The 22,470-nt window shown below is 45.5% G+C and overlaps 1 pseudogene; it reads right to left on the reverse strand.

The window, feature by feature from the left end:
* Positions 1-237: 237 nt before the first annotated feature.
* On the reverse strand, positions 238-22,470 carry LOC141229041 (mitochondrial fission regulator 2-like; annotated as a pseudogene).

The raw sequence follows: 22,470 nt of genomic DNA on the forward strand, positions 1-22,470 counted from the left end.
ATTTTCATTCCGATATTTCTGTCCCATTGACTTGCATTGGTTTCCGGTATCGGAATCGGCGATATCCGATACTTTTTCGGTATCGGTCCGATCCAATCCGATCCGATATTTCCCGATATCGGAAGGTATCGCTCAACACTAGCCAAGAATAAAGCTGCTCAAAGAAAAAGGAAGGATATAAATAACCTACGCGTTACGCCAAGTGATTATGGCTTCATCAGGGGTATGAACATCAACTCAGACATGAACTTGCTTTCTTGTAATTTCCTTCTGTGTTCTTTTCCCAATAGGCTTAAGCAGGTGGCGCCCAAACTACAAGTGAAGAACATAGGAAAAGTTAGAACCAGATATACATTCATATATACACTGGGAAAATCGTGAAGGATCAGTCAACGATTCAATTAGTTAAAACACTTCTACCCAATAAGGGTATGTGCCCACGATGCAGAAATGAAGCAGAAAATTTCTGCAGCGTTTCTGCATCTCCCTTGCCAGAAAAAATGCATGCAGATCGTGCATTTGACTCGCCCCCTGGGCCGAGGGACACCCGGAACCGGGCTTCTGGGGGTTGTAGTCTCCGTGGCGGTGACCCGGGCCCGTGGCTCAGTGTGGTCAGGCCAATGGCGGTCTTTTGTGGGGGCTTTTATGGGATAATGTCCGACTACGCCACCCGTGGATTGCGGTCAGTGTGAACCGCCGCTGCAAGGCAGACCGCTGGGGCTGATGGTGTATGCAGCTGAGGTAGTGTGACTCCCGACGGGAAGAGTGAAGCCCCAGGGCAGTGTAGTAGACGGTGGGGGTTATGGTGCACGGGCGTCCCAGTACCAGTAGTGCTGCATACGGTGAGAAAGCACAGAGACAAGGCGTTGCAGTTCAAGCTTTTTACTCACAGTTCTCATCCAGTTCACTTGTGCACAGGTAGGACCGCCCGAGCCGTGCTGCTTCCACCAGGCAGGGGGCTCGGTCAACCCCCAGGTAATTCCAGAGTGTGGCACAGGACTCCCTTCTATCCTTTCGTCAGCCGTGCCCCACCAATGACACTACTTTTGTCCAGCTGCCTCTGATCTTCTCCTGGGAGGGCTGGGTACCCACTTCCCTGACCCTATGTGGTGTGCCTTTCTAGTAGGTGTAGTAAGGGGTCGCACCACTAAATGATTGCGACCACCGGTTCTTGGTTAAGGATTAGTCGCCTCCACCAACTTGGGATCCGGTACCCTGTTCTGCCAACCCGTCACCTGTAATCTCCTGGGTCCTTAGGTTTCCTTCTGCCTTCGTGTCTCTGGGCCTCTCTTGGTGTTCTGTTCCTTCTTACTTTCCTTTCTGTTCCTTTCTGTTTCTGTCCTTTCTTCTGGCTCTGGCCTTCACTCTAGGCCTGCCTCGTGGAGCTGGGCCCAGACTGAGCCACAGCTCCCTGTCAGCCCTCCTGGTTGAACTCCTTTTCTCTTCTCCTCCTGACTGAACTGACTCTACTCGACTAAGATGAAGACACCTTATATACCTCCCTCTCTGTGTATGAGCCCAGGTGACTTCCAACCAATGGGCTCCTACCTATGCCCAGAAACCATCCCCCCCTGCTCCTACATCACTGGGTGTGCTTCCCCCTCCCCACTCCAGCCAGGGACATGATTTGTCGTGCCTGCATTACTGTACTAATGGGAGCACCGTTGAGCTGTCCCTCGGAAATGGGGTGTGTGTGATGCATGCAGCTAACCGAGCCCCGATAGCATCACTTGGAAAGTGCTTGACAACTAGGTCACACTATATAAATCCATGCAAACAGCATGGATTTATATAGTGTGACTGTAAAAAATAAAGCTATACTTACCGATCCCCTGCCGCATGTGCTGCCGCGTGTGTTGTCGCGGTCCTTCCGGGTTGCCGGCATATCGCGAGACAGCCTGCGGTCACATGATCGCGACGTCATCTCAGGTCCTGGAAGATAAGCGCTGCCGGCCGGCCCGCGAGAAGGTAAATATAAACTTTATTTATTATTTTATTCTTTTTTTCACAGGTACAATGGTACCCAGGTCTGGATGAGAGTCTTCTCTCCTCCAGAACTGGGTACCATCCGCACATAGAAACGCATATAATCCACATGTACAAACGTATAGACACGGATTATATGCGTCTCAATGCAAGTCAATGGCGGCAATTCCGCTGCGCTTCCGCAAAATTAATGAACATGCTGCGGATTTTTGAGCGCCGCAGAAACGCTGCGGAATAATCCGCAGCATGTGCATTGACATTGCGGAATGCCATTGAGGACCATGTGGTGCAGATTACCAAGCGTTTTTAATGAGTTTCCACTGCGGAAATTCCGCAGTGGAAACGCATGAAAAACGCATCGTGGGCACGCAGCCGAAAGGTCTAGATTTTAGAGTATGTGGGTTGCCTTAAAAGGGTTATATAGCATCTATAAGAACTATGTTTTTTTTACTATGTAGTATCAACAGTGTAAAAAATTGGTTTCGATGACGAATGCTTCAGCAAAGGCACATGCTTGACAGCTGCTCCATTCATTCCCTAGGTAGCTGCTCGGCTTTTTCCGGTAGACTCCCAGCGGTCATGCATCTGACCTGCGGCACATATTTTGTAACAGGGATAAAAGTTCTCCATTGGGGATAAAAATTCCCCGTTCTGCCAATTGGTGCATGTTGCATCTTTGTGGACTTAAAGATATATTTTGTGCATTTTGGTTTCATTAAATATATTGCACCATTTGGCTTTTACAGACTATTTGTTTCCCTGCACATTCAACTTTGATGTGGTCAGTGGTCTTAAACCAGCTGAGATGATGTCAGAAAAAGACATAAAAAAAGGTACTCTCCTTCTCTTGTTATAACAGTTCTCTCCTATTGAACTGTTATAATAAGCTCACTGATGGATTCTTAGACAGTGCAAGATAGAGACTACAAAAGGCAAACGGTGCAAAATTTTTAATCAAATCCAATTCCAAAAAATTATTTTTAGCTAAAAATGCATGCATTTAAGTATTTAAAAAAATTGTCTTTATTGATGGACAACCCCTATAGAGCAATTAGGGTCTATATCTGTAGCTAGTGCCGCCAACATTAGGAACCATATTTCAAATAAATGGGGTTGTCCGTGCTTTTATACTTTCTTATCACTGGTCAGTAATAGACCATGTTATACAGTCAAGGACCATGTTATACAGTTGACTTAGTCTTATGGCCACGTCACACGATAGATAATTGCTGCCAAGTATATAATGTTAAAAGGGGTTATCTAGGACTATTACATTTTTTTAACTATTGACCTAAGAACTAACAGGTAGGTAGTTGCTAACTACCAGTCTGTTGTGCCCTGCACAGATCTCTGCTGACACAGAGCGGTCACAGCAATTCAGCGGCTTCTGCTAATATCATGTCTACAGAGCAGCGGCTTCTCTTCTGCTCTGGTCTCTTGATGGATCGTGACTGCTGACGTCATGCTGATTGGCAGCCGACTCACAAGTTGCCTAACGTCGGTAGCCACGCCCCATCAACAGAGCAGCCTGGAAGAAGAAGAGCTGCTCTGTTGACTTGGAGCAGCTGAATCGCCGGCGACAGTGGTCGGTGACCTCTCCGAGCCGGCACCGGATACAACAGGCAGGTAGTTGCCACTGTTAGTAACAACCTGCCTGTTAGTTTTTAGGCTTATAGTAAAAAGATAAAATAGTCCTGGATAAACCGTTTAAAGATCCAGCAACAAACCTTCCATTCACGATCTTTCATAAGCCTGATTTTTGGTTGGTCAGTCATGTAAGATTTACAAACAGTACCATTGGGGCTTCAGGACTGGAGAACGGAGACTCCTCATGAGATCTATTTTCTTTATTGACAGCGTCATCACCATTTCTGTGCGCAAACTTCTGCTTCAAGGCTTTGGCTATAATGGCTGCAGGGTCTGTGGGATCATTAAGTGAACATCTCTTCTTGTCTTTCCTGGTTGAGGGTTTCCCACCAGGGGATCTAAAGTGAAAAAGCAGTGAAAATAAACATCACTGCCATTCTGTAACAGACGGGCTGACAGGCTATAACTTAGCTCTTCATACAAACCACTTTTCGTTCATTGCTGCTATGTCTAATAAGATTTTTTTTTACAGACTTTTTCTAAAAAAATGAATCAATCACCTGCTATCCATTTTCTGAAAAGACTTGTCTAAGATCCTATTAGTGGGGCTAATACAGCATATTTATGATTAGGGACAGACTACTCTGAAATGTTAAACCTAATATAATTATTGAAATCATGTTTGCATAAGTTAATTTTAACTTTGCAAGTTATCACCTATCTGTGAAGCCCAGCTGTGCTTGGTATCACAGACCCAGGAGGGTGTATTGAAGGATTCCTCCACAAGAGGCCCCCATAACCATTCACACATCTCCACCTTCCACCTCAGACCACCAGAGGGAGCTCCTTAGGGAGATATATAAGGGAAGGTGGAGCCAGGCAGCAGTTAGTCTAGACTGGAGACGACAGAAAGCAAACCTGTTGTGAGAGTTCCTGCAGTGCAAAAGCCTGAGAGAGGTCAGTCTGCAGTGGAGCACGTTCTAGACTCACGTGTAGCTCAGTGAGGTGAGCTTTAGGTGTGCCGGCGCCATAAGATCGGTGAAACGCGGCACGCTGCCGTTAGTGTGAGTAGCCTATTGAGGGTCCGAGTAGGCCGAAGGCGAAGAGTAGAGAGTTAGTTCATAGGGGGCAGAGGAGCTTAACTAGCTCACCCCGAAGAAGAAGTAGTTACCGGACACCGGGTCCGAAGCTTGCCAGGATCTCCACGACCCAGTAAGATAAACTGGAATCCCTGGAGAACTACAGGTCCCAGGAGCGCTAAAGTGCTGATATGTACCAGAGCCAGGAGACACATAGGCCCCGTAGGTTGGGAGCGTGCACTCCAAGAGAAGGCCCTACCACAAGGTCAGCCAGCGCAGGACAGAGACAAAGTTAGGCCTAGCTCCAGGCAGGTCAGAAACTTACTACGCAGAAGCCAGAACCAGGAGGCCCAAAACCTGCTCATTGGGGAGGATCCGGACATACACCCTTCACCCTACAGTGCTCCGGGGAGTGCCTGAAATTCCACCAGTAAAAGGTACTGAAGTGACTATTGTGTCCGTCCCTGTTCTTGATCTGGCCCGGCGGAGTCTCTTTGTCCTGCATCCCCGTTCCTATACTGCCCTGAGGCCCAGCTCTACCTGTGGGGAGCTATACCATCAAGCTGCCTTATCACCAGCCTCAGTGGACTGCGCAGCGCTGGTGATCCTCACCAGAAGCCACAGGTGGCGTCACGAACTCTTTCTTTTACAAGACCAACCCTTTTAAAAGAGAGGCTCAGAGTACGGGCCCGGGAGCCGACCACCGCGACATCCCTAAAGGCCCGGGTACCGAGTCATCCCCATTCCCCTGGGCTAGTCATCTCTTTCCTGGCGTCGCAAACAGGATCACGTGCCCACTGCAACGACACCGTGTTTTGCCCGTTGCCACCGGGTACTGTGCGCCTTTATTTTGAACTGTGTACGAAAAGTTGTGGTGAAGATAGCCGCCATTGTTGGGCCGTTGAGCGAGAAGAAGGGCGTAACCGCGGGAAAATAAGGGGCGTACCTGCAAAAGAGCACAAAGTCCCGGACACACCCCACGCCTTGATGTCAAATCAGGAAGCGCCAGGTCCTGTACGGAGCGTCGCTGAACGCTCTGACGTAGGATGCAAGCGACGCAAGGTCCTGAAGACAACCGTCACCTGCGGAGCTGCGGCCTACCGGAAGAAAAACCAGAAGGTAGGCCACGGTTAACTAGGGGGGCGCTAAGATGTCCGTCGAACAGCAGAACGCCGACCTACCGGTCAACGTCCCCGATAATGGGCAGGCCGAAGCCGCCGCTCCACCAGCAGCGCCTGTAACACCTGTTATTCCTATGACTTTACCGTACATTCCTGGAGAAAAGTGGCTCCGCCAGTACAACGGCAAACCAGATACCCTGTCTGGATTTAAGCGGAAGATATGTGGTATTTTGGACATGTACTCTATGACCGGCAAACAAAGAGCTGCCGTTGTATTAGGACAGCTGACCGGTGCTGCGGAGCGGGAAGTGGAAACATGGTCGGCCGCAGACCGGGGATAGTGTCCGCAATATTCCAAAAACTACATACTGTCTTTGAGGACCTTACTGAGGCGGACCTCCGGATGAGGTTCTACAGCTGCTCCCAACAACCAGAGGACTATGTTCGTGACTACGCCTGGCATCTTCAAGGGGCCCTGCGGGCTCTGAACCAGGTTAGTCCGACCAGCTTTGAGAATGAGAACAAAATGCTGAAGGAACAGTTTGTCCGGGGACTGAAGTCTCCAGAGGAGAGCAGGACTGTGCGTTGGTGGTCCCTGGATCATCCAGATGCCACCTTTGACAATCTAAAGGACATGGCTATAAAAGGACTACAGCCCCTGGAGACAAATGCCATCCAATGTTACCAGGGTGGGGCAACCCCAGAGCCTGCAACGCCCACCTTTTCTCCAGTGACTGCTGAAGCTAAGGTTCCAACAACGTCCCCTAAAGACCTGGACAGTCTGCGCTCAGAGGTGCGTCAGTTGAGTAAAACCCTGACCACCGTGCTGAGTGCCCTGCAGCTGCGGACGGAGCCTGAGGGAGGAGGGAAGATCCTGCTAGCTGATAGCCCTGAGGATGTCCCCTGGATGCGGAGGAGGAGGAGGCCAACACCACCCTCGCCGAGGACCAGTGACCAACGCCGTCCACCAAGGGAACCGATCTGTTACCGATGCCATAAGACAGGACACATCGCCCTGAATTGTCCCTTAAACGAGAAAACCCTGGGTCCGAAGGCCGCCACCCAGGAGTAGACTCACCAGGTCCATCAGACTGGTACAACAGGTTCGTCGGAGGAAGACCTTTCCTGTCCATTGTATTGGACGGGATCCCGATGCATGCCCTGCTGGACACAGGATCTCAGGTAACCATCATACCTGAAGTCCTCTACAAGAGGTACTGGTCCATGGACGATCTGCGTCCGCCAGCTCCAAATTTGTCTGTATATGCATCAAATGGACTCCCCCTTAACCTACTCGGGGTTAAGAATGTGACTGTAAGGTGGGGAGAGTGGAGCTGAAGGACCAGGGACTTATTGTAGTGGAGACTAACCCTGATGACAGCAACCCATATATGGTACTAGGCACTAATGTTGTTGGTAACTGTTTGGGAGAGGTTGTGTTCTTGCTCCAAGAGATCGCTGACACTGCCAGACCGAGACAGAGGAGGGCGCTGCAGAGAGAAATCCGCGTCTTGATGTATCAACAGCAAGTACAATTAACAGATGGTGAAATCGGTAACGTGAGGGTAACAGACCCTATACCCATTGTTGTTCCCCCAATGAGTGAAATGCTCATCTGGTGTAGAGCTGCCATAGGTCTTAGAGGACAGAGCTACCAGGCGGTAGTAGAACCCCTTTGCTCTGAGCACAGACCCACGCTCTTAACCGCCAGGGGGGTGGTAGATGTACGTAATGGGAGGGTGCCTGTCCGTCTTCTTAACCTAGGGGAAGATGAGGTCAAACTGCCACGTTATGCCACTGTTGCTAAACTACATGCTGTCAACAACAACTGTATCCATGTGGCGGAGTCCTTAACTTCACCAGAAGAAGTGGAAGATAATGACCCTGCAACCCAGGTGGAGGATTGGTGTCAACAGCTCCATGTTGGGACAGACACCACTCCTGCCCATCAAAAACAGGGTGTACACCGGGTGGTTCAAGAATACTCGCAGGTGTTCAGTAAACATCCACTTGACTTTGGGAGGGTTAAGGGGGTTCAACATCATATCTCCACAGGCAACCATTCCCCAATTAAAGAACGTTATAGGCCTATACCCCCAGCTCACTACCAGAAGGCAAAAGAAATGCTGCATGACATGAGGAAGGCGGGAGTAATTAGGGATAGTTGTAGTCCCTGGGCGGCTCCCCTAGTGCTGGTTAGGAAAAAGGATGGGAGCATGAGAATGTGTGTAGATTACCGTCAAGTAAATCGCATTACACATAAAGATGCATACCCTTTACCACGCATAGAAGAGTCCCTAGCTGCCTTAAAGTCTGCAAATTACTTTTCTACCCTTGACCTCACTAGTGGTTACTGGCAGGTCGCTGTGGCTGAGGAGAATCGGGAGAAGACGGCCTTCACCACCCCGATGGGACTCTGCGAGTTCAACAGCATGCCGTTTTGACTCTAAAATGCCCCCGGAACGTTCCAGAGACTGATGGAGTGCTGCCTGGGACACCGCATCTTCGAGACTGTGTTACTTTACCTGGATGACGTAATTGTGTACTCCAGAACGTACGAGGACCACCTGAAACACCTGGCAGAGGTATTTGAGTCACTGTCCCGGTACGGGATGAAGTTGAAGCCCTCAAAGTGCCACCTGCTCAAGAGAAAGGTACAGTACCTGGGGCACATTGTCAGTCCGGAAGGGGTAGCACCAGACCCGGAGAAAGTTACTGCCATCCAGAAGTGGCCGGAGCCTAAGAACCTCAAGGAGGTGCGTCAGTTCTTGGGACTAGTCGGATACTACCGGAGGTTTGTAAAGGACTACACTAAGAAGGCAGCTCCTCTGCAAGACCTCCTGGTAGGGCAGTCCCCCAAAAGCAAAAACCCTCCATTCCACTGGGGTAAAGAACAGGCTGAATCATTTCAAGAGATGAAGGAGATCCTGACAGGTGATGAGATCCTAGCCTACGCTGACTACAGCCAAACATTCCTGCTGTATACAGATGCCAGCAATGAAGGCCTGGGCACTGTCTTAAGTCAGAAGCAGAATGGCCAGGAGAAAGTCATCGCGTATGCAAGCAGGAAGCTCCGCCCGACCGAGAGGAACCCAGAGAACTATAGCAGCTTCAAGTTGGAGTTCCTGGCCTTGGTCTGGGCCATCACAGAAAAGTTCAAGCACTACCTAGCCTCCAGCAAGTTTACTGCCTACACTGACAATACCCCCTTAACTCATCTTCAAACAGCCAAGCTGGGAGCCATGGAATAGCGATGGATGGCTCGGCTGTCAAACTACCAATTCACCATAAAGTACCGGGCGGGCCGCAAGAACGCCAACGCCGATGCCCTGTCCAGGATGCCTCACCAGTCAGACACAGAAGAAGAAGTGGATGACCTGGAAGAGGTTGAACTACCTGCCTTCCACCGGAATGGGATGGCCCACGAGCTACGAGCCTCCAGGAAGCAACGCGGTAAGACGTTAAACCCCTTGCCTCACCACAGCTGGAAAGAGACCCAGGACAGCGACCCGGTTGTCAGCCGTATCAAGGAGCTGATAACCCAAGAAGGTTCCTCCCTGGAGAAGGATGCGGCTCTCCAAGCAAAGCAGCTGTGGAATGAGAGAAGCCGGCTGTTTATCTACCGTGAGAAGTTGTGCCGGAGGTACGTCAATCCCAAAACCCTCGAGATGGTGTGGCAGATAGTGGTCCCCAAGACGGACATCCAGATGGTGTTGGAGACCTACCACGATCAGGCGGGGCACTTTGGCTAGAAAAAGCTAGAGACCCTGTTGAAGTGTCGATTCTACTGGGTGGGGATGCGCAGCTTCATTGAGAGGTGGTGCAGAGACTGTGGACCCTGTAGCCTCAGAAGAAAAGACTACAGCAGCCAGAAGGCACCCCTGCAACCCATCAAGACGACTCGCCCTCTGGAGATCGTGGCCCTGGACCATGTCAAGTTGTCACCCAGTCGGTCAGGATACTCCTATGCCCTGACCATGGTGGATCACTACTCCAGGGTCCTGGTGGTCTCCCCTATCAAAGACCTGACAGCAGAGACAGCAGCTAAGACGTTCCAAGCGTACTTCTGCAGGTCCCATGGATAGCCTGGACAGGTACTGACTGACCAAGGCACGGCCTTTGAGGCTGAATTGTTCAAAGAGTTCTGCCATCTGTACGGGTATAAAAAGATCAGGACTACACCGTACCACCTCCAAACTAACGGTCTCTGTGAAAAGATGAATAACATCATCATCGATCTACTGAAGACCATACCACTAGAAGAGAGAAGCCAGTGGCCAGACCTACTACCTGACCTAGTGGATCTGTATAATCACATACCAGTAAGTTCCACCAATTGCACTCCGGCATATCTCATGCGTGCAAGACCAGGGAAGTTGCCCATGGACCTGAAGCTTGGTGTGGTAGAACCTGAAGCTGATGTGACCACTGAGGACTGGGACACGACCAGACAGGAGCAGTACAGGAGAGTCCAAGCCTGTGTCGAAGACAGTCTCACTCGGGTGAGGGATAAACAAGAGGCACAATACAACAGAAGTGCACCAGCAGAACCCTTCACACCAGGAGAAGTGGTATTGAAAAGGAAGCGGAGGAAACACAAGCTTGATGACCAGTGGGAGAGAGAACCCTACACTGTGTTGAATTCAAGGTTTGACAACAGGAAGACGTGTTTGATCAGCAAAGATGGAGGAAGAACAACTGCGACAATATCTAGGGACCACCTGAAGTTGTGTCTACATCTACTAAAGACTCAGGAAGAAGTGTCTTTCACAACCCAGGAAGAACCTAAAGAAACAGTGATACACACTGACCTTGGAGACTTCCCAGCGGATTGGCCTCAAATAGGAGGTGCAGTAATCATTCCAGTACTCCAATTCTATGAACAGCCAGAAAACCCTCCACAGCAAGTTGAACCTGTAAGTGCTGCAGAAGAGCCAGCTCAAGAAGTATCCCCGGATGAAGGATCCCCGGCAGGAGCGGAGCAAGAGGGCCCAGCCAATGGTAGACTTGCCAGTCCAAGAGAGAGGTTAAGGCAATTTTACAACATGGTTACATGTAAAACTGGTAGGGTAACTGAGGATACAGATACTGACACTCCACTAACCACAGCACTATGCAGATCAGTACGCAGCACAAGAGGTAAACCTCCTGCTAGGTACACTGAGTAAAGTAGCAAAATTTCAGAGAATGTAGATAGTTACCCCTGGGGTATTGAGTATTAAATTGTAATGTATTGCGTAACTGTTTGTTTTCATGCATGCTTATCAATTTGTGCTTTTTCCTATTAATTCTTTATTTGCATAATGAACTGCATGGCTGAGGACTGTGTGCAGCCCAAAAACTCTTATTGTATATAATTGCGCTCCCTGGAGTGCCCCTTTCAGGTGACCTCAGAAGGAAAACCTATCTGGAGTGGCTCTTTTGGAGGTCCAACTCGGATCTTCATGCCCTGCAGCCACCCCAGGGCCTGCGTAGAGGGTTTAGGACAGGTCCCTCAAAACTACCAAAGTACTCTACCTTGTGAGATGGACATCCTGTATGGGAACCTCACCATAGGAGACTTGGATTCTGAGGACACTCTGTATTTGTATTGTTTCTGCAACGTTTAAGATCCGTGCCTCCCATAAAGGGAAGAGTGTTCTAGTATTGCTTATGTTTCCTATTGTTACTGTTGTTATAAAATGTACTTCAGCCCGGGAGTGCTGAGTTTAACTAGGGGGGAATGTGAAGCCCAGCTGTGCTTGGTATCACAGACCCAGGAGGGTGTACTGAAGGATTCCTCCACAAGAGGCCCCCATAACCATTCACACATCTCCAACTTCCACCTCAGACCACCAGAGGGAGCTCCTTAGGGAGATATATAAGGGAAGGTGGAGCCAGGCAGCAGTTAGTCTAGACTGGAGACGACAGAAAGCAAACCTGTTGTGAGAGTTCCTGCAGTGCAAAAGCCTGAGAGGTCAGTCTGCAGTGGAGCACGTTCTAGACTCACGTGTAGCTCAGTGAGGTGAGCTGTAGGTGTGTCGGCGCCATAAGATCGGTGAAACGCGGCACGCTGCCGTTAGTGTGAGTAGCCTATTGAGGGTCCGAGTAGGCCGAAGGCGAAGAGTAGAGAGTTAGTTCATAGGGGGCAGAGGAGCTTAACTAGCTCACCCCGAAGAAGAAGTAGTTACCGGACCCCGGGTCCGAAGCTTGCCGGGATCTCCACGACCCAGTAAGATAAACTGGAATCCCTGGAGAACTACAGGTCCCAGGATCGCTAAAGTGCTGATACGTACCAGAGCCAGGAGACACATAGGCCCCGTAGGTCGTGAGCGTGCTCTCCAAGAGAAGGCCCTACCACAAGGTCAGCCAGCGCAGGACAGAGGCAAAGTTAGGCCTAGCTCCAGGCAGGTCAGAAACTTACTACGCAGAAGCCAGAACCAGGAGGCCCAAAACCTGCTCATTGGGGAGGATCTGGACATACAACCTTCACCCTACAGTGCTCCTGGGAGTGCCTGAAATTCCACCAGTAAAAGGTACTGAAGTGACTATTGTGTCCATCCCTGTTCTTGATCTGGCCCGGCGGAGTCTCTTTGTCCTGCATCCCCGTTCCTATACTGCCCTGAGGCCCAGCTCTACCTGTGGGGAGCTATACCATCAAGCTGCCTTATCACCTGCCTCAGTGGACTGCGCAGCACTGGTGATCCTCACCAGAAGCCACAGGTGGCGTCACAAACTCTTTCTTTTACAACACCAACCCTTTTAAAAGAGAGGCCCAGAGTACGGGCCCGGGAGCCGACCACCGTGACATCCCTAAAGGCCAGGCTAAAGGCCCGGGTACCGAGTCATCCCCATTCCCCTGGGCTAGTCATATCCACAGGATAAGCCTGCTGATCGCAGGAGGTCCGCATGGAAGACCCCCACCATGAATGGGGCTTGGAAGAGACACATTATATTTGAGCCTTCTCAAGCATTCACGCCACTGCTACATTCATTATATGTGGGACTTCCAGAGAAGGGTACAGCATTGTTAACCCCATTCATGACCTTGCAATTTTCTGTTTTTGCCCTTTCATTTTTTTCTACTCTTATTCCCAGAGCCAAGTTTTTTATTTTTTGTCAATATACAGTACAGACCAAAAGATTGACACACCTTCTCATTTAAAGATTTTTCTGTTTTTTCATGACTATGAAAATTGTACATTCACACTGAAGGCATCAAAACTATGAATTAACACATGTGAAATTATATACCTAACAAAAAAGTGTGAACCAACTGAAAATACTGTATGTCTTATATTCTAGGTTCTTCAAAGTAGCCACCTTTTGCTTTGATGACTGCTCTGCAAACTCTTGGCATTCTCTTGATGAGCTTCAAGAGGTAGTCACCGTCAATGGTTTTCACTTCACAGGTGTGCCCTGTCAGGTTTAATCAGTGGGATTTCTTGCCTTATAAATGGGGTTGGGACCATCAGTTGTGTTGTGAAGAAGTCTGGTGGATACATAGCTGATAGTCCTACTGAATAGACTGTTAGAATTTTTATTATGGCAAGAAAAAAGCAGCTAAGTAAAGAAAAACGAGTGGCCATCATTACTTTAAGAAATGAAGGTCAGTCAGTCCGAAAAATTGGGCAAACTTTGAAAGTGTCCCCAAGTGCAGTTGCAAAAACCATCAATCGCTACAAAGAAACTGGCTCGCAAAAAAGAAGCAAGACAAAAATATATCTCATACCCTACCATAATTATATATAAATGTAAAGCAAAATTGCATAATAAATATAGGGTACTTAGTGAACTATTTTTGATCAAAAAAAGTATACAAGCCGTCCCACCAGCGGCAAGGTGACCCTAAATTGGGACGGTACCTATACTGCCTATATTAAAAACCTTACTGTATATCAAAGTTGAAGTAATGCATATAAAAGGGTAGACAAATAGGACCGGGTCCCAACTCCAGACCACCTAGGCCCGTGGTAAGCTACATATATACCAATCAGCTCAACAAAGGGCATGCCACACCCTTAAATTGCACAGAATGCAAACAAGTCAAAAAACCAGACAATGTGAACTGAGGTCTAAGATGGCAGACATACAAGAAACAGAGGCATGTTCACACTAGCAAAAAAGAAGCAAGACAAAAATATATCTCATACCCTACCATAATTATATATAAATGTAAAGCAAAATTGCATAATAAATATAGGGTACTTAGTGAACTATTTTTGATCAAAAAAAGTATACAAGCCGTCCCACCAGCGGCAAGGTGACCCTAAATTGGGACGGTACCTATACTGCCTATATTAAAAACCTTACTGTATATCAAAGTTGAAGTAATGCATATAAAAGGGTAGACAAATAGGACCGGGTCCCAACTCCAGACCACCTAGGCCCGTGGTAAGCTACATATATACCAATCAGCTCAACAAAGGGCATGCCACACCCTTAAATTGCACAGAATGCAAACAAGTCAAAAAACCAGACAATGTGAACTGAGGTCTAAGATGGCAGACATACAAGAAACAGAGGCATGTTCACACTAGCAAAAAAGAAGCAAGACAAAAATATATCTCATACCCTACCATAATTATATATAAATGTAAAGCAAAATTGCATAATAAATATAGGGTACTTAGTGAACTATTTTTGATCAAAAAAAGTATACAAGCCGTCCCACCAGCGGCAAGGTGACCCTAAATTGGGACGGTACCTATACTGCCTATATTAAAAACCTTACTGTATATCAAAGTTGAAGTAATGCATCTAAAAGGGTAGACAAATAGGACCGGGTCCCAACTCCAGACCACCTAGGCCCGCGGTAAGCTACATATATACCAATCAGCTCAACAAAGGGCATGCCACACCCTTAAATTGCACAGAATGCAAACAAGTCAAAAAACCAGACAATGTGAACTGAGGTCTAAGATGGCAGACATACAAGAAACAGAGGCATGTTCACACTAGCAAAAAAGAAGCAAGACAAAAATATATCTCATACCCTACCATAATTATATATAAATGTAAAGCAAAATTGCATAATAAATATAGGGTACTTAGTGAACTATTTTTGATCAAAAAAAGTATACAAGCCGTCCCACCAGCGGCAAGGTGACCCTAAATTGGGACGGTACCTATACTGCCTATATTAAAAACCTTACTGTATATCAAAGTTGAAGTAATGCATATAAAAGGGTAGACAAATAGGACCGGGTCCCAACTCCAGACCACCTAGGCCCGTGGTAAGCTACACATATACCAATCAGCTCAACAAAGGGCATGCCACACCCTTAAATTGCACAGAATGCAAACAAGTCAAAAAACCAGACAATGTGAACTGAGGTCTAAGATGGCAGACATACAAGAAACAGAGGCATGTTCACACTAGCAAAAAAGAAGCAAGACAAAAATATATCTCATACCCTACCATAATTATATATAAATGTAAAGCAAAATTGCATAATAAATATAGGGTACTTAGTGAACTATTTTTGATCAAAAAAAGTATACAAGCCGTCCCACCAGCGGCAAGGTGACCCTAAATTGGGACGGTACCTATACTGCCTATATTAAAAACCTTACTGTATATCAAAGTTGAAGTAATGCATATAAAAGGGTAGACAAATAGGACCGGGTCCCAACTCCAGACCACCTAGGCCCGTGGTAAGCTACATATATACCAATCAGCTCAACAAAGGGCATGCCACACCCTTAAATTGCACAGAATGCAAACAAGTCAAAAAACCAGACAATGTGAACTGAGGTCTAAGATGGCAGACATACAAGAAACAGAGGCATGTTCACACTAGCAAAAAAGAAGCAAGACAAAAATATATCTCATACCCTACCATAATTATATATAAATGTAAAGCAAAATTGCATAATAAATATAGGGTACTTAGTGAACTATTTTTGATCAAAAAAAGTATACAAGCCGTCCCACCAGCGGCAAGGTGACCCTAAATTGGGACGGTACCTATACTGCCTATATTAAAAACTTTACTGTATATCAAAGTTGAAGTAATGCATATAAAAGGGTAGACAAATAGGACCGGGTCCCAACTCCAGACCACCTAGGCCCGTGGTAAGCTACATTTATACCAATCAGCTCAACAAAGGGCATGCCACACCCTTAAATTGCACAGAATGCAAACAAGTCAAAAAACCAGACAATGTGAACTGAGGTCTAAGATGGCAGACATACAAGAAACAGAGGCATGTTCACACTAGCAAAAAAGAAGCAAGACAAAAATATATCTCATACCCTACCATAATTATATATAAATGTAAAGCAAAATTGCATAATAAATATAGGGTACTTAGTGAACTATTTTTGATCAAAAAAAGTATACAAGCCGTCCCACCAGCGGCAAGGTGACCCTAAATTGGGACGGTACCTATACTGCCTATATTAAAAACCTTGCCGCAAGGTTCTTTTTTGCTAGTGTGAACATGCCTCTGTTTCTTGTATGTCTGCCATCTTAGACCTCAGTTCACATTGTCTGGTTTTTTGACTTGTTTGCATTCTGTGCAATTTAAGGGTGTGGCATGCCCTTTGTTGAGCTGATTGGTATATATGTAGCTTACCACGGGCCTAGGTGGTCTGGAGTTGGGACCCGGTCCTATTTGTCTACCCTTTTATATGCATTACTTCAACTTTGATATACAGTAAGGTTTTTAATATAGGCAGTATAGGTACCGTCCCAATTTAGGGTCACCTTGCCGCTGGTGGGACGGCTTGTATACTTTTTTTGATCAAAAATAGTTCACTAAGTACCCTATATTTATTATGCAATTTTGCTTTACATTTATATATAATTATGGTAGGGTATGAGATATATTTTTGTCTTGCTTCTTTTTTGCTAGTGTGAACATGCCTCTGTTTCTTGTATGTCTGCCATCTTAGACCTCAGTTCACATTGTCTGGTTTTTTGACTTGTTTGCATTCTGTGCAATTTAAGGGTGTGGCATGCCCTTTGTTGAGCTGATTGGTATATATGTAGCTTACCACGGGCCTAGGTGGTCTGGAGTTGGGACCCGGTCCTATTTGTCTACCCTTTTATATGCATTACTTCAACTTTGATATACAGTAAGGTTTTTAATATAGGCAGTATAGGTACCGTCCCAATTTAGGGTCACCTTGCCGCTGGTGGGACGGCTTGTATACTTTTTTTGATCAAAAATAGTTCACTAAGTACCCTATATTTATTATGCAATTTTGCTTTACATTTATATATAATTATGGTAGGGTATGAGATATATTTTTGTCTTGCTTCTTTTTTGCTAGTGTGAACATGCCTCTGTTTCTTGTATGTCTGCCATCTTAGACCTCAGTTCACATTGTCTGGTTTTTTGACTTGTTTGCATTCTGTGCAATTTAAGGGTGTGGCATGCCCTTTGTTGAGCTGATTGGTATATATGTAGCTTACCACGGGCCTAGGTGGTCTGGAGTTGGGACCCGGTCCTATTTGTCTACCCTTTTATATGCATTACTTCAACTTTGATATACAGTAAGGTTTTTAATATAGGCAGTATAGGTACCGTCCCAATTTAGGGTCACCTTGCCGCTGGTGGGACGGCTTGTATACTTTTTTTGATCAAAAATAGTTCACTAAGTACCCTATATTTATTATGCAATTTTGCTTTACATTTATATATAATTATGGTAGGGTATGAGATATATTTTTGTCTTGCTTCTTTTTTGCTAGTGTGAACATGCCTCTGTTTCTTGTATGTCTGCCATCTTAGACCTCAGTTCACATTGTCTGGTTTTTTGACTTGTTTGCATTCTGTGCAATTTAAGGGTGTGGCATGCCCTTTGTTGAGCTGATTGGTATATATGTAGCTTACCACGGGCCTAGGTGGTCTGGAGTTGGGACCCGGTCCTATTTGTCTACCCTTTTATATGCATTACTTCAACTTTGATATACAGTAAGGTTTTTAATATAGGCAGTATAGGTACCGTCCCAATTTAGGGTCACCTTGCCGCTGGTGGGACGGCTTGTATACTTTTTTTGATCAAAAATAGTTCACTAAGTACCCTATATTTATTATGCAATTTTGCTTTACATTTATATATAATTATGGTAGGGTATGAGATATATTTTTGTCTTGCTTCTTTTTTGCTAGTGTGAACATGCCTCTGTTTCTTGTATGTCTGCCATCTTAGACCTCAGTTCACATTGTCTGGTTTTTTGACTTGTTTGCATTCTGTGCAATTTAAGGGTGTGGCATGCCCTTTGTTGAGCTGATTGGTATATATGTAGCTTACCACGGGCCTAGGTGGTCTGGAGTTGGGACCCGGTCCTATTTGTCTACCCTTTTATATGCATTACTTCAACTTTGATATACAGTAAGGTTTTTAATATAGGCAGTATAGGTACCGTCCCAATTTAGGGTCACCTTGCCGCTGGTGGGACGGCTTGTATACTTTTTTTGATCAAAAATAGTTCACTAAGTACCCTATATTTATTATGCAATTTTGCTTTACATTTATATATAATTATGGTAGGGTATGAGATATATTTTTGTCTTGCTTCTTTTTTGCTAGTGTGAACATGCCTCTGTTTCTTGTATGTCTGCCATCTTAGACCTCAGTTCACATTGTCTGGTTTTTTGACTTGTTTGCATTCTGTGCAATTTAAGGGTGTGGCATGCCCTTTGTTGAGCTGATTGGTATATATGTAGCTTACCACGGGCCTAGGTGGTCTGGAGTTGGGACCCGGTCCTATTTGTCTACCCTTTTATATGCATTACTTCAACTTTGATATACAGTAAGGTTTTTAATATAGGCAGTATAGGTACCGTCCCAATTTAGGGTCACCTTGCCGCTGGTGGGACGGCTTGTATACTTTTTTTGATCAAAAATAGTTCACTAAGTACCCTATATTTATTATGCAATTTTGCTTTACATTTATATATAATTATGGTAGGGTATGAGATATATTTTTGTCTTGCTTCTTTTTTGCTAGTGTGAACATGCCTCTGTTTCTTGTATGTCTGCCATCTTAGACCTCAGTTCACATTGTCTGGTTTTTTGACTTGTTTGCATTCTGTGCAATTTAAGGGTGTGGCATGCCCTTTGTTGAGCTGATTGGTATATATGTAGCTTACCACGGGCCTAGGTGGTCTGGAGTTGGGACCCGGTCCTATTTGTCTACCCTTTTATATGCATTACTTCAACTTTGATATACAGTAAGGTTTTTAATATAGGCAGTATAGGTACCGTCCAAATTTAGGGTCACCTTGCCGCTGGTGGGATGGCTTGTATACTTTTTTTGATCAAAAATAGTTCACTAAGTACCCTATATTTATTATGCAATTTTGCTTTACATTTATATATAATTATGGTAGGGTATGAGATATATTTTTGTCTTGCTTCTTTTTTGCTAGTGTGAACATGCCTCTGTTTCTTGTATGTCTGCCATCTTAGACCTCAGTTCACATTGTCTGGTTTTTTGACTTGTTTGCATTCTGTGCAATTTAAGGGTGTGGCATGCCCTTTGTTGAGCTGATTGGTATATATGTAGCTTACCACGGGCCTAGGTGGTCTGGAGTTGGGACCCGGTCCTATTTGTCTACCCTTTTATATGCATTACTTCAACTTTGATATACAGTAAGGTTTTTAATATAGGCAGTATAGGTACCGTCCCAATTTAGGGTCACCTTGCCGCTGGTGGGACGGCTTGTATACTTTTTTTGATCAAAAATAGTTCACTAAGTACCCTATATTTATTATGCAATTTTGCTTTACATTTATATATAATTATGGTAGGGTATGAGATATATTTTTGTCTTGCTTCTTTTTTGCTAGTGTGAACATGCCTCTGTTTCTTGTATGTCTGCCATCTTAGACCTCAGTTCACATTGTCTGGTTTAAAGAAACTGGCTCGCATGAGGACTTCCCCAGGAAAGGAAGACCAAGAGTCACCTCTGCTTCTGAGGATAAGTTTATCCGAGTCACCAGCCTCAGAAATCACAGGTTAACAGCAGCTCAGATTAGAGACCCGGTCAATGCCACACAGAGTTCTAGCAGCAGACACTTCTCTTCAACAACTGTTAAGAGGAGACTTTGGGCAGCAGGCCTTCATGGTAAAATAGCTGCTAGGAAATCACTGCTAAGGACAGGCAACAAGCAGAAGAGACTTGTTTGGGCTAAAGAACACAAGGAATGGACATTAGACCAGTGGAAATCTGAGCTTTGGTCTGATGAGTCCAAATTTGAGATCTTTGGTTCCAACCACCGTGTTTTTGTGCGACGCAGAAAAGGTGAAAGAATGGACTCTACATGCCTGGTTCCCACCGTGAAGCATGGATGAGGAGGTGTGATGGTGTGGGGGTGCTTTGCTGGTGACACTGTTGGGGATTTATTCAAAATTGAAGGCATACTGAACAAGCATGGCTATCACAGCATCTTACAGCGGCATGCTATTCCATCTGGTTTGCGTTTAGTTGGACCATCATTTATTTTTCAACATGACGATGAACCCAAACACACCTCCAGGCTGTGTAAGGGCTATTTGACCAAGAAGGAGAGTGATGGGGTGCTACACCAGATGACCTGGCCTCCACAGTCACCAGACTTGAACCCAATCAAGATGGTTTGGGGTGAGCTGGACCGCAGAGTGAAGGCAAAAGGGCCAACAAGTGCTAATCATCTCTGGGAATTCCTTCAAGATTGTTGGAAGACCATTTCCGGTGACTACCTCTTGAAGCTCATCAAGAGAATGCCAAGAGTGTGCAAAGCAGTTATCAAAGCAAAAGGTGGCTACTTTGAAAAACCTAGAATATAAGACATATTTTCAGTTGTTTCACACTTTTTTGTTAAGTATATAATTCCACATGTGTTAATTCATAGTTTTGATGTCTTCAGTGTGAATGTACAATTTTCATAGTCATGAAAATACAGAAAAATCTTTAAATGAGAAGGTGTGTCCAAACTTTTGGTCTGTACGGTACCTTTTTTTTTTGCGGGACAAGTTGTTCTTTTGATTGACATCATTTATTTTACCATATCGTGTACTGGAAAACGGGAAAAAAATTCCAAGTGCGGTGAAATTGCAAAAAAGTGCATTTCCACAATTGTAATTTTTTTTTTTTATTTACCATGTTCACTAAATGCTAAAGCTGACCAGCCATTATGATTCCCAGGTCAGTACGAGTTCATAGATACCAAACATGTATTGGTTCTTTTATATGTGAGTGGTGAAAAAAAAAATCAGAAGTTTGTAAAAAAAAAATTAAAAAAAATCGCTTATGTCGCCATTTTCCGAGACCCGTAGCATCTCCATTTTTCGGGTCTAGGGCCAGGTTAGGGCTTATTTTTTGCGCCCTCAGCGGACGTTTTTATTTATATAATTTTGAGGTAGATACAATGTTTTGATCGCCTGTTATGTTTGCGGAGGCAAAAAAAGAAAAACATAATTCTGGAGTTTAGATTTTTTTTGTCGTTACGCCGTTTACCGATCTGATTAATTTACTTTATATTTTGATAGATCGGAGATTTCTGAATACAGCGATACCAAATATGCGTATATTTTTTTAATGGTTTTATTTTCAATAGGGCAAAAGGGCGTGATTTAAACCTTTATGTTTTTTAAAACTTTTTTTACTTTTTACTGGCAGCAATAGTCCTCTTAGGAGACTTGAAGCTGCAATCATCTGATTACCTGTGCTACACATAGCAGGGCTTCAGCACTGCTATGTATAGCAGAAATCACAATCTCCTATGAATGCCGGCCACAGGGGATCTACAATGACAGCCAGGGGTCTTCTGCAGACCCCCGGCTGTCATGACAACACATTGGCACCCCGCAATCACATGACAGGGACGCCTATGGGTGTGTCTTGTGACGAGCTTCTGGCAGGTGTGTATTAAATGCCACTGCTAGTGATTGACAGCGGTATTTAACTGGTTAACAGCTGCGGGTGGATCTCGGATCCGACTGCGGCTGTTAAAGGCACATGACAGCTCATGAGATCAGCAGTCATGTGCAGGGAAAGATGCAGGCTCAGTGACAGATTTTTTTTTTTTTTTACAGTTTTCTCCTTCATTCTATTTCACGCATGTCTGTAATAAAAAATATATATTTAAAGAAAATCTATAAAATGACCTTTCGACCGCCCGAAGCTTGATGGAATTCATGCCTTTTAACACATCCATCATACTGGGGAGCTGATCCACACTGCCTTTCTCTGAAGCCTCACTTTCCGTCGGGCTGCATTTGTGAGAAGCTTTACGTTCTCTTATAATATCAAGTGCAGATTTTAGTTGGGAAGATGGGACTGGGGGATGGTGGAGGAGGAGGAGGAGGAGGAGGAGGGGGCAGCGGAGCTACTGGGGTTGTAAATTGCAAAAACTGTGCGGAAAGTGGTGGAGAAGCTGAAGATGGGGGTGAGAGGGCATTACCTGGGCAGCTAAATGAGCACATTGATTCTGTATCTGAGAAACAAAAACGAGATCAAATCATACCAAATACATAGCAAAAGCTTGACCTGTTTAACCCATTAAGTGATTTATAAGGATTACAAAAACAATGGCTTACGAGACTGTGCGGCTTGTGACGGTTGTAGGGCAACAATGGCAGCAATCTGTACTCTCTGCTGCAGCAGCTCATCTTCCAAAGCTGAAAGGCATGATCGTCTGCAGGAAGGAGACTCTTTTCACACACTCTCCTGGCCAACATCATAGTCAGAAATCCTGAGTCTGAATTATTCGGGTCCAT

Source organism: Phyllobates terribilis, unplaced genomic scaffold (assembly GCF_046119375.1).
Source record: "Phyllobates terribilis strain yellow unplaced genomic scaffold, ASM4611937v1 Scaffold_454__1_contigs__length_1458546, whole genome shotgun sequence".
NCBI classification, from domain to species: domain Eukaryota; kingdom Metazoa; phylum Chordata; class Amphibia; order Anura; family Dendrobatidae; genus Phyllobates; species Phyllobates terribilis.